Below are 11,735 nucleotides of genomic sequence, written 5' to 3'. Positions count from 1 at the left end.
GTCCCCGTCCCGCCCCCCGCCCCCGCCAGCCCGTGCTCCCGGTCACCTTGAGGTCCGTGCCCAGCTCAGGGGATTGTTTGGGGGTCCGCTTCCCGGGCAGGGGGGCCCGGCGAGGCAGCCCCGAGGCGGGAGCTTTCCTCCTCAAGCGCAGCTTCCCCTCCCTCCCTCCCTCCCTCTTCCAGCCCAAGCTTCGGGGAGCCGGGGACCCCGGAGTTCAGGCGGTCCAGCATCATTCACTCATTCAATCGTATTGATTGAGCGCTTACTACGTGCAGAGCAGCAGCGTAGCTCAGTGGAAAGAGCGCGGGCTCGGGAGCCACAGGTCATGGGTTCTAATTCCGGCTCCGCCACATGTCTGCTGTGTGACCTTGGGCAAGTCACTTAACTTCTCTGAGCCTCAGTGACCTCACCTGGAAAATGGGGATTAAGACTGTGAGCCCCACGTGGGACAACCTGATCACCTTGCATCCCCCAAGCTCTTAGAACAATGCTTTGCACATACTAAGTGCTGAACAGATGCCATCATTATTGTTATTATTATTACTGAGAACTTGGAAAGTAAAAGTCGGTAACATAATAGAGACGGTCCCTTCCCAAAAATGAGCTCACAGGCTAGAAGACGGGCTCACAGTCTGAACCATTCATTCACTCATTCATTTACTGAGCGCTTACTGTGCGCAGAGCACTGTACTAAGCGCTTGGAAAGTACAATTCAGCAATTCCCTACCCAACAACGGAATCCCAGTCTAGATGGGGGAGACAGCGAGCAAGGGGTCAAGGGGGAGGAAAGGGGTCCGTCTGCTGTCCGGCAGCCCCATTTAGGCTACCATGCATTCATTCAGTCTTATTTATTGAACGCTTACTGTGTGCGGAGCACTGTACTAAGCGCTTGGAAAGTACAATGCAGCAAACAGAGACAATCCCAGCCCACAACAGGCTCACAGTTTGGGAGACACCCCTTTATCGCCCCTCCACCTCGCCCTGCCCAGAGGGATCCTCAGGCTGCCATGGGCATCTGCCCAGGACTGACCTGCCACGGACATCTGCCCTGGTTTTAGTCCAGTGCTCTGCATACAGTAAGCGCTCAATAATTACGATTGAATGAATGAATTAATGGACCGACCTGCTGTGGGCATCTGCCCAGGACCGACCTGTCGTGGGCATCTGCCCTGGACCTGGGTGCCATGAGCATCTGCCTGGGACAGACCTGCCGTGGGCATCTGCCCTGGACCGACCTGTTGTGGGCATTTGCCTGGGACCGACCTTTTGTGGGCATCTGCCCGGGACTGATTTGCCGTGGGCATCCGTCCTGGACTGACCTGTTGTGGGCATCTGTCCTGAACAGACCTGTTGTGGGCACCTGCCCGGGACCAACCTGTCCTGGGCATCTGCCCTGGACCTGGATGCCATGAGCATCTGCCTGGGACAGACCTGCCGTGGGCATCTGCCCTGGACCGACCTTTTGTGGGCGTCTGCCCGGGACTGACTTACCGTGGGCATCTGCCCTGGACCTGGATGCCACGAGCATCTGCCTGGGACAGACCTGCCGTGGGCATCTGCCCAAGACCGACCTTTTGTGGGCATCTGCCCGGGACTGACTTGCCGTGGGCATCTGTCCTGGACCGACCTGCTGTGGGCATCTGCCCGGGACCGACCTGTCCTGGGCATCTGTCTTGGACCAACCTACTGTGGGCATCTGCCCAGGACCAACCTGTCCTGGGCATCTGCCCTGAACCGGGATGCCATGAGCATCTGCCTGGGATAGGCCTGCCGTAGGCATCTGCCCTGGACTGACCTGCCGTGGGCATCTGCCCTGGACCTCCCTGCCATGGGCATCTGCCCTGGACCAACCTGCCATGGGCACTGTCCTGGACTGACCTGCCGTGGGCATCCGTCCTGAACCGGGATGCCAAGAGCATCTGCCTGGGACAGACCTGACTTGGGCATCTTCTTGGGACCAACCTGTCTTGGGCATCTGCCTGGGACCGACCTGCCGGGGGACTGGGATGCCAACTTGTACTTCCCAAGCGCTTAGTACAGTGCTCTTCACACAGTAAGCGCTCAATAAATACGATTGATGATGATGATGATGATGCCATGAGCATCTGCCCTGGTCCAACCTGCCATGCGCATCTGCCCTGGACCGACTTGCCATGGGCATCTGCCCGGGTCCAACCTGCCGTGAGCATCTGCCCGGGAGCGCTTGAGGTGACCGGGTCGCACTGATTTTTTCCCCACCCATCGCCTCTGCCCCCCTGTTTTGCAGAGGATTCATTCATTCAATTGCATTCATTGGGCTCTTACTGTGTGCAGAGCACTGTACTAAGCACTTGATGGACACTCGGTCTTCGTCCGACAGTGCCGGACACCGACCCGAAGGCAGAGGAAGTGCAATACTGCTCTGTCCCCCAAAAGGGGAGGAAGAAATATATATATAAAAAAAAGCAGGAGATGGGGGGAGATAGTTACAGCGCCGTTTTTCGCGACTTGATTGCAAATATCCGTTTCCGTGAATTTGGAAGGTCTTCGGGGAGGAAGGAAGTCAATTACCTTAGGTCCCGGAACATAACACTCACTCGAGACGATTTCATACTGAAATGGTTAAGAGGAGCGAACTGATTTACACGGATGTACAATTTTATTTATATTTTCCGACAAAGACAATTCCACTCAAAATTAATAAGGGAGTGAGAGAAAGACAGGGCAAGAGAGAGAATCAGAGGGAAAGTTGCAAAGTAAAGCATTGCAGATTCCTAAAGTGAAAAATAGATTAGATGCCAAAAGAAAAGAAAATAAGTATAGAGACAACTGATACTGCAAGCATTTAACAGAATTGGCAGGGCTTGCAACCATGGATTACCAATCAGTCAATAATCAAGCAAGCAAGCAATTCTTGTTCTCCCTCCTACTTAACTGTGTGCCCCATGTGGGACAGGGACTGTGTCTGATCTGAATAATTTGTATCCATCCCCAAAGCTTAGAGCAGTGTTCTACACATAGCAAGCACTTAACAAACACCATAAATTTTATTTAATGAATCAATAGTACTTATTGTGAACTCATGTTCGGAGCCCTGTTAGCAGATATGATCCCTGCTCCCCCCACAGTCATGCAGGGTAGACAAAAATAGTGTGGCCTAGTGGAAAGATTTTGTTGTCTGTCTCCCCCTTCTAGATTGTGAGCCCACTGTTGGGTAGGGACTGTCTCTATATGTTGCCAACTTGTACTTCCCAAGCACGCTCTGCACACAGTAAGCACTCAATAAATACGATTGAATGAATGAATGAATACCCCCTTTCTCCCCCTTTTAGACTGTGAGCCCACTGTTGGGTAGGGACTGTCTCTATAAGTTGCCAATTTGTACTTCCCAAGCGCTTAGTACAGTGCTCTGCACATAGTAAGCGCTCAATAAATACGATTGATGATGATGATGATGAATACGATTGAATGAGTGAATGAATGAATGAATCACAGACCAGGGTTCTCCTTCAAGGTCTGCCACTTGCCTGCTCAGTGACCCTGTGCAAGTCACATAACTCCCTATGCCTTAGTTTACTCATCTGTAGAAATACAGGTAAAATAAATCATTATTATGTAATGGAGTATAAAGATTTGTATCAAAGTGCTACAAGGGAGTATCCTCATGCAGAAGTAGCACTGAAATGCAGAAGTTAAAATTGAGTGGGGAGAAGCAGCATGACAAAGTGAGAAGCAACATGGCATAGTGGATAGAGCACAAGCCTGGGAGTCCGAAGGACATAGGTTCTAATCCTGGCTCCGCCACTTGCCTACTGTGTCACCCTGGGGAAGTGACTTCATTTCTCTGTGCCTTAGTTACCTTATCTGTAAAATGAAGATTGAGACTGAGCCCCATGTGGGACAGGGACTGTTCAACCCGATTTGCTTATATCCACCCCAGCACTTAGTACAGTGCCTGATACATAGTAAGCGCTTAACAAATACCACATTATTTTTATTATTATTAAATAGGGTAGGAAGATGAGAAATTAATTGGGGAAGACTTCCAGGAAATGTGATTTCAGAAGGGCTTTGAAGATGGGGAGAGCAGAGGTCTCCCAGATGTGAAGAGGAAGGAATTAAGGACAGGATGGAGGATGTGGGCAAGAAATTGTCAAGGAGGAATATGAGAAAGAGGCACAGCGAGTAGGTTAGCTTGAGGAATAAAGAATTCAAGCTGGGGTGTAGTGGAAGAAGAGTGGATAAATAAGAGAGAGAAAATGAATTGGTGTCTTAAAGCTGATAGGCATTTCTGCTTGATGTGGAGGAATGGACAACTCTTAAAGGTTTTTGAGGAGTGAGAAGTTGTAGGGAAAATAGTATTTTAGAAAATTGATCCAATGCCCCTCGTTAAAAGGTGAAAACACAAAGGCAGGGAAGACAGGAAGCTGATACAATAGTCAAGCCAGAGTGCAATAAGTTCTCAGACCAGCATCGTGGCAGTTTGGATGGAGAGAAAGGGGCAGATTCTGGAAAGAATGTGAAGGAAGAACTGATGAGACTTGGTGACAAACTAAATATGGGGGTTAAAAGAGAGGGGTGAGTCAAAGATAAGGCCAGTGTTGTGAGCCTGAGTGGTCTGGAGGATGGTGATGTTATTGACTTTGATGGATAACTTGGAGAAGAGCATTTGAGAGGGAAGTAATTATTAATTAAGTAATTAAATAATTATGTTTTGGATATATTGAGTTTGGGGTGACAGCAGGGCATCATTCATTCATTCATTCATTCAATCGTATTTATTGAGCACTTACTGTTTGCAGGGCACTGTACCAAGCGCTTGGAAAGTACAAGTTGGCAACATATAGAGACAGTCCCTACCCAACAGTGGGCTCACAGTCTAGAAGGGGGAGACAGCCAACAAAACAAAGCATATTAACAAAATAAAATAAAAAGAATGAGGAGATATCTTGGATGCAGGAGTAAATGTGAAATTGCAGAAAAGAAGAGAGGTCAAGGCTAGCAAGGTAGATTTTAGAGTGATTTACATGGAGGTGGTAGTTGGGGAGTAAATGAAATCCCCAAGGACGTGAGTGTAAACCGAGGAAACCAGGGGATCCAGAGCTGAGCCTTGAGGGACACCCACAGTTAGGGAATGAGAGTTTGAGGAAGACCTAGAGAAAGAGACTGATCGAGGTCGGACGAAGAAGTAGAGGATCCAAGAAAGTACCGTGCCATGAAAACCAAAATTAGTTGCTATTTCCAGGAGAAGATATGGTCCACAGTTCCAAGAACAGCAAAGCAACTCAGAAGGATTAGGATACACAGAGTCCATTAGATTTGGCAAGAAGGTGGTCGTTGATTCCATTTAATCATATTTCAATTGTATTTATTAAGCTCTTACTGTGGTCACCGGTGTCCTTGGAGGGAGCAATCTCAATGTTGTGAAGGGGACAAAACCCAGATTGTAGAGAGTCAAGGAAGGTGTGTGTAACCTGTCAAAAGAGTTTGGATAGAAATGGAAGGTGAGAGATGATGTGATAGCCTGGTGGTGCAGTGGGGTCATCATCATCATCATCATCAATAGTATTTATGGAGCACTTACTATGTGCAGAGCACTGTACTAAGCTCTTGGGAAGTACAAATTAAGTGAGTAGGGGTCCAGAGAATCAATCAGGCAATCAATCAATGATACTAATTGAGTGCTTACTGTGTGAGGAGCACGTACTGAGTTCTTGGGACAGTACAATACAATAGTTGGCATGTGTGATCACTGCTCACAAGGAATTTATAAGCTAGAGGAGGAGAAAAACTTTAAAATAAATTATGAATATATAAATAAGTGCTGTGGGACTGAAGGTAGGATGAATTTTAAGTGCTAAATGGGTACGGCTCTAAATGCACAGATGACACAGAAGGGAAAGTGAGTAGGGGACATGAGAGATTATTCCAAGAAGGCCTCCTGGAGAAATGATTTTAGTAGGGTTTTGAAGGCGGGGAGAGCAGTGGACTGTCGGATTCATTCATTCATTCACTCAATCATACTTATTGAGAGCTTACTGTGTGCAGAGCAGTGTACTAAGTGGTTGGGAAAGGGAGGGAGTTCCCGGCCAGTGGGAGGATGTGGACAAAGGTCAGTGGCTTGATAGATGAGATCGAGGTAAGGTAAATTGCTGTCAGAGGAGTGAAGGGTACAGGCTAGGTTGAATTAGGAAAGCAGGGAAAAGATAGGAGGGGGAGAGCTGAATGAGTGCATAATAGCCCATAATAAGGAGTTTCTGTTTGATGCAGAGTTGAATGGGGAACTACTGGAGGTTCTTGAGGAGTGGCGAGACATGGACTAAATGTTTTTCTAGAGAAATGATCCAGGAGGCAGAGTGAAGCCTTGACTGGAGTGAGGAGAGACAGAAAACATGCTGGTCAGCAAGGAGACTGATGTGGTCATTAAAGTGGGATATAAGTCCTTGGATAAGCATAGCAGCAATTTGGATGAAGAGGAAAGGGCAGATTTAAGGTAAAACCAACAGGATTTGGTGCCAGATTAAATATGTGGATTGAATGAGAGAGATGAGTCAAGGAAAATTCCAAGGCTCTGAGTTTGTGAGTCAAGGAGAATGGTGGTGTTGTCTACAATGATGGGAAAGTCAAGAGGGAAGACAAGGTTTAGGTAGGGAGATGAGGAGGGCTTTTCTTTAGTACAGGGGAACTGAATCTTTGAAAGCAGAGGGGAAGGAGACATCAGAGAATGAAAGGCTGAAGATGGTGGCCAGGGAGGGAGCAAGAGTAGGCTCAGGTGTTTTTGTAAGGTGAGAAGGTTTGGGATCGAAGGCAGAGGTTGAGGGAGTAGATTTTGAAAGCAGGCCAGGCAAGAGAAGCAGTGTGGCTCAGTGGAAATAGCCCAGGCTTGGGAGTCAGAGGTCATGGGTTCTAATCCCAGCTCTGCCGTTTGTCAGCTGTGTGACTTTGGGCAAGTCACTTAACTTCTCTGTTCCTCAGTTACCTCATCTGTAAAATGAGGATTAAGACTGTGAGCCCCACGTGGGACAACCTGATCACCTGGTATCCACCGCAGCTCTTAGAACAGTGCTTTGCATGTAGTAAGCGTTTAACAAATGTTATTATTATTATTATTATTTATCTGCTCTTGAAAGAGAGCTGAGAAGGCCTGACCCATTTTCTGGGCCTGGGTGGGGGTCTAGACCTCTAACCCCACCTGCCCTTAGTTCTAGGTGGCACCACCCATTTTGACCCCTCCTCTTTCATTTGTAGAGGAGACATAAATGAATAGTCATAACCATAGCACTTATTCAGAGCTTAGTATGTATTGAGCACAGAGGGAGTTACAAGGTTCTGAGATCAGAAGCAGTCCCTGACCCATACAGGGCTCACAATCTCTCTTCTTCCCATTTTACAGATGAATAAACTGAGGTTTAGAGGAGTTCAGTGACTTGTCCAAGGTGACATGAAAATCAATCGTGATTTTTTCCACCGAGTGACATTGCCTCAAACTATTTTCCTGCAGTGCTGTGAAGGTTAATGGTCTGATTATAACCATGTTTGAGCTGCTCTGTAAAAAAAACCCACTATACATTGTACAATAAATATAAATAAATGTACATCATTTACATGAAATGATGTATAGGTAGGATTATGTCCAACCTGATTCACTTGAGTCTACCCCAACTGTAAGTACAGAAATGACCATTCACGTTTCTAAGTACTTTTCTCATTGAGTTTATTTGGGGAGAATAAAAATATAAATCAATCATAGAATAATAGAAGCTACCTGCTTATCAGACAAAAGATGGGCTATTCTCAAGTAAGCTTTGAGAAAGGAGTTATATTTTTCCAGGTAAAGCAATAAACTGTTATAGTAGGGCATAGGCTTTGACATGAAGAAAAGGTAGATAAAATTCTTCAACTCTCCTTAAATGCCTTAGAGGCAGGGAGCACAAAAGCAGATTGGGTAATGAAGATTATTTCCTCATCTTCACAGTGGCTGAGCTATTCTAGAACTCCGTATTTGATCTTTATTTTTTTTCCTCCTGATTCTTTGAAGCGGGAAACATTTAGAAATTTCTGGGTTTTTTTATTTCTAAGAAAGTTAGATTTTTTGCTTATGCTCAAGTCTGCCCTTTAATGAACTCTTTCATAGATATGTGCCTTGTCAATGAATGTGATTATGCCAAATGAGCATGTTGGCCTATAGCATCAATATTTTAGCTGTTTCTGCTCATTTCTATTTTCCTTTGTAATGGGTAAATTACCTCTTTTCCTACTCTTGAGGTTAGTATTGGTGTAAGTGAAGTTAGCTGGCTACCTTGTGGTAACAGAAGTTAAGTTAAAGTTCAGCCTAGCTCTAGCTCCCTCTAACCCATCACCTTTTCCTGCTGATTCCTATCCTTGCTCCCCCATGGGACAACCTGATCACCTTGTATCCCCCCAGTGCTTAGAACAGTGCTTTGCACATAGTAAGCACATAATAAATGCCATCATCATTATTATTATTAAAAAAAATTAAAAAGGACATGAAAGAGAAACATTTAATTAAATTTCAGAAACCTAAACATTAAATAAAAAAACATATTTGATCTCATAACCTATTCCATAGTTCATACTTGTTCCCAACAATCTATTTTCTGATTCTCTATCCAACAGAATTTAAAATCACAAAACTGTACATACACCCCCAAGTGTGTAATAACCTAATTGGAATAAATTATAAGTAATCATACTTCATCTTGCAATACTTTATTAAACCAAGAAAAATCAACAAATTTAAACTGTTGGCTTGTACCCAAGAGATTTTTAAGGAAAATTCCCAAGTGAATGGATTTTGAGTGAATCAATGACTCAGAAATAATATGTAAAGAGATTAAAGGGGGTTGATCTCTGCCCTTATGGGATAGTAATAACAGGGTGGAATTATCGATGATGTAAAATGAGTAATTCTTTCTGTTGAAAAGGTTAACAAATATTTTTCAGGAGACATTGGTTTCTAAGGAAAATTGTGTCATATCTGCTGAGTCATTAGGAAAAGAGAGTAAAAAAGATTAGATCTGGCATGACAATTTTCAGAGAATAATGAAGCCTACTTACAACAGCCTCAGAGGAAAAGTTTCCACTTTGAGATATCAGTTTTGAAAAGCATGTATTTTTACTTCTTCACCTCACAGATAGGATAACAATTTAGGAATCCCTATGGGCTGAATCAAGCCCAAGGTTTCTGGGCTTTCGGATTTACGTAGGTATCACATTTAAGAATGTCCACCTCCACCATTGGGCGATCTTATTGGGAGATTAGTCGTGTACAAGGTCAAAAAGAAAAAAAAAATACTCCAAGGGGAGGAATCATGGAACAGTTTGTGCTCTGCACACAGTAAACACTCAATAAATACCACTGATAAATCAATTGTACAATTTTCACAAAAACAGGCAGTCAACCTCACTTAATGTGGGGGTGAAGCAGACACAGATCTTGAGAGCAACCCACCAGAGAGCGAGAGGAGACAGAGACACAGACAGGACAGGAAGGCAGAAACATGGAGGGAAAGGGGAAACATGTGGAGCAAGAAGCACCCAAAGGACTAGCGGCCCACAGAGGGAGAAGTAGATGTGGAAGGGAGAATAATTTGCATGGAATAGGAAGACACCTCTGCTCATCTCCCATAGTGAGCCTTGACTGTTTTCAGCATGGCTGCCGGGACCAAAATCAAGGACTTCGTTGGATCTCACTGTCTAGGGCCTTGGTTCTAATCTCGTTCCCCCTGTCACAGGCAGATCTGAGGCTGAGGTCAGGGTGCTGAGGTAATGAGTCAGAAGGTCATGGGTTCTAATTCCGACTCCACTACTTGCCTGCTGTGCGATCTTGGGCAAGTCACTTAACTTCTCTGTGCCTCAGTTACCTCATCTGTAAAATGGGGATTAAGACTGTAATCCTACGGGGGACAACCTGAATACCTTGTATCTACCCCAGCACTTAGAACAATGCTTGGCACATAGGAAGTGCTTAACAAATACCAGAATTATTATTATTATTACTATTATCATGCAGATTTACTTGTATCCACCCCAGTATTAAGAACAGTGCCTGGCACATAGTAAGGGCTTAACAAATACCACAGTTATTATAATTATTATGCTTCTGATGACTTTTGGGTGGTTGGGAGGAGGAAGATAATTAGTTTCTCCAGATCTGTTTTTTTTTGCTGCAGTTTCCATACTTCAATCAATCAATCACTCGTATTTATTGAGTGCTTACTCAATGCAGAGCACTGTACTAAGACCTTGGGGGACTGCAATACAACAGAGTTGGTAGACATCTTCCCGGCCCACAACAAGCTTATTTCAGGAGATAAGGCTGCAAAGGAGGGGAATATTGGTATAAGGGTAGTGTATCCTATTTGCACATTCTTCCAGACTTTAACTCTCCCAGATAATCATGCCACCTGGGAGCTGACTCTGAGCCAACCCAACTGTTTCACAATCCAACTGTGAAAAGGTGATGGAAAGTAAACTGATAGCAACAAAGCGTCTTTGTGCACATTTCTCTTATGAACTACAGTTTCATGGTCGACCTTTAATACTGGAAAGGGATGTTGATTTTAATTCGATCACATATTCTCTAGTACCAAGTGCATGCTCTGCATGCAAAAGGTATTCTATAAAATGCTCTGCCCACCAAAGGTATCTAATACAGTGCTCAGGACTCTGCATATAGTAGGCACTCAGTGCAGTGTTCTGAGCACAGTAGGGAATCAGTACAGTGTTTTACCCACAATAGACAGTACAGTGCTCTGCACGCAGTAGATATTTAACAAATTCTGATGCTGGTGAGGTTATTATAGAAATCATTTTAGCAACCCCAGTCTACAGAGTGGAATAAACACAGTTTTCTGAGGCCATGCATTAGCCCTACCACCTACCATTTCAAATCCCTCACATTCTTGCTCGCACCACATGGCATTCTCAATCCTAGTATCAGATTGACGCCTCACGCTCAGTCTCATGTTGAGCTTTTCCCCATAAAGATCCAGTCATTTGCCTCCTGGTTATGTGATTTTGACATTTTTGCCCTAAATCAAGGATTCTAAACAATTCAAGCCATTCATGCCAAGGGTCAGGAAAGTTAACTTGCTAAACAGTCAAGTTCTCGTCCGTTTTTTGTAATATTTTGCATTTGGGTTACAACCAGTTTAGCTATTAAAGGAAAGTAAAATGATTTTTACACCTTATATGTTTCTTAATTATTGATATTTATCAGGTTTGATGCAGGCTTATAATACTTCATTTTAACCATCACAAACCTTCTTGACCTCCCTAATGAATGAATGAGTCTTTGCTCTTACCAAATGGAGTTTTGCCAACTAATAGGATTTCAGAAATATAATCCCCACAGTTGGAGAGGGAAACCCACGCAAGACACAGAAAATGGGTGTCCAAACTTATTCTTTGAGGATCAGACTATAGATATCTAGCTGCCCTTTGCATTAGATCATGAAGCTACTGACAGACAGATCCCATCCTTGTGTGCATGTATGACCAAGCCTTATTGACCTTCAACTTGGCTTGGCATTTGATGTCTCATTAGCACCACATTCTGACTTGCCTGCCTGCTTCTGATTCTGGCCTGACTAAGGAAACAACTCTCCACAGTGCATCATTTAATAGCTATTTGTCCATACAGTAGAGGGCTAGAGCTGCTTTATGCTGAACCAAATCAGCCCCAGTCTCCCATCACTGTTGCAAGCAGATTGCATACTATGTAGTTCCACTCT

This window comes from Tachyglossus aculeatus, chromosome 2 (assembly GCF_015852505.1).
Source record: "Tachyglossus aculeatus isolate mTacAcu1 chromosome 2, mTacAcu1.pri, whole genome shotgun sequence".
Taxonomy (NCBI): domain Eukaryota; kingdom Metazoa; phylum Chordata; class Mammalia; order Monotremata; family Tachyglossidae; genus Tachyglossus; species Tachyglossus aculeatus.
Note: the sequence above shows the minus strand (reverse complement) of the source record.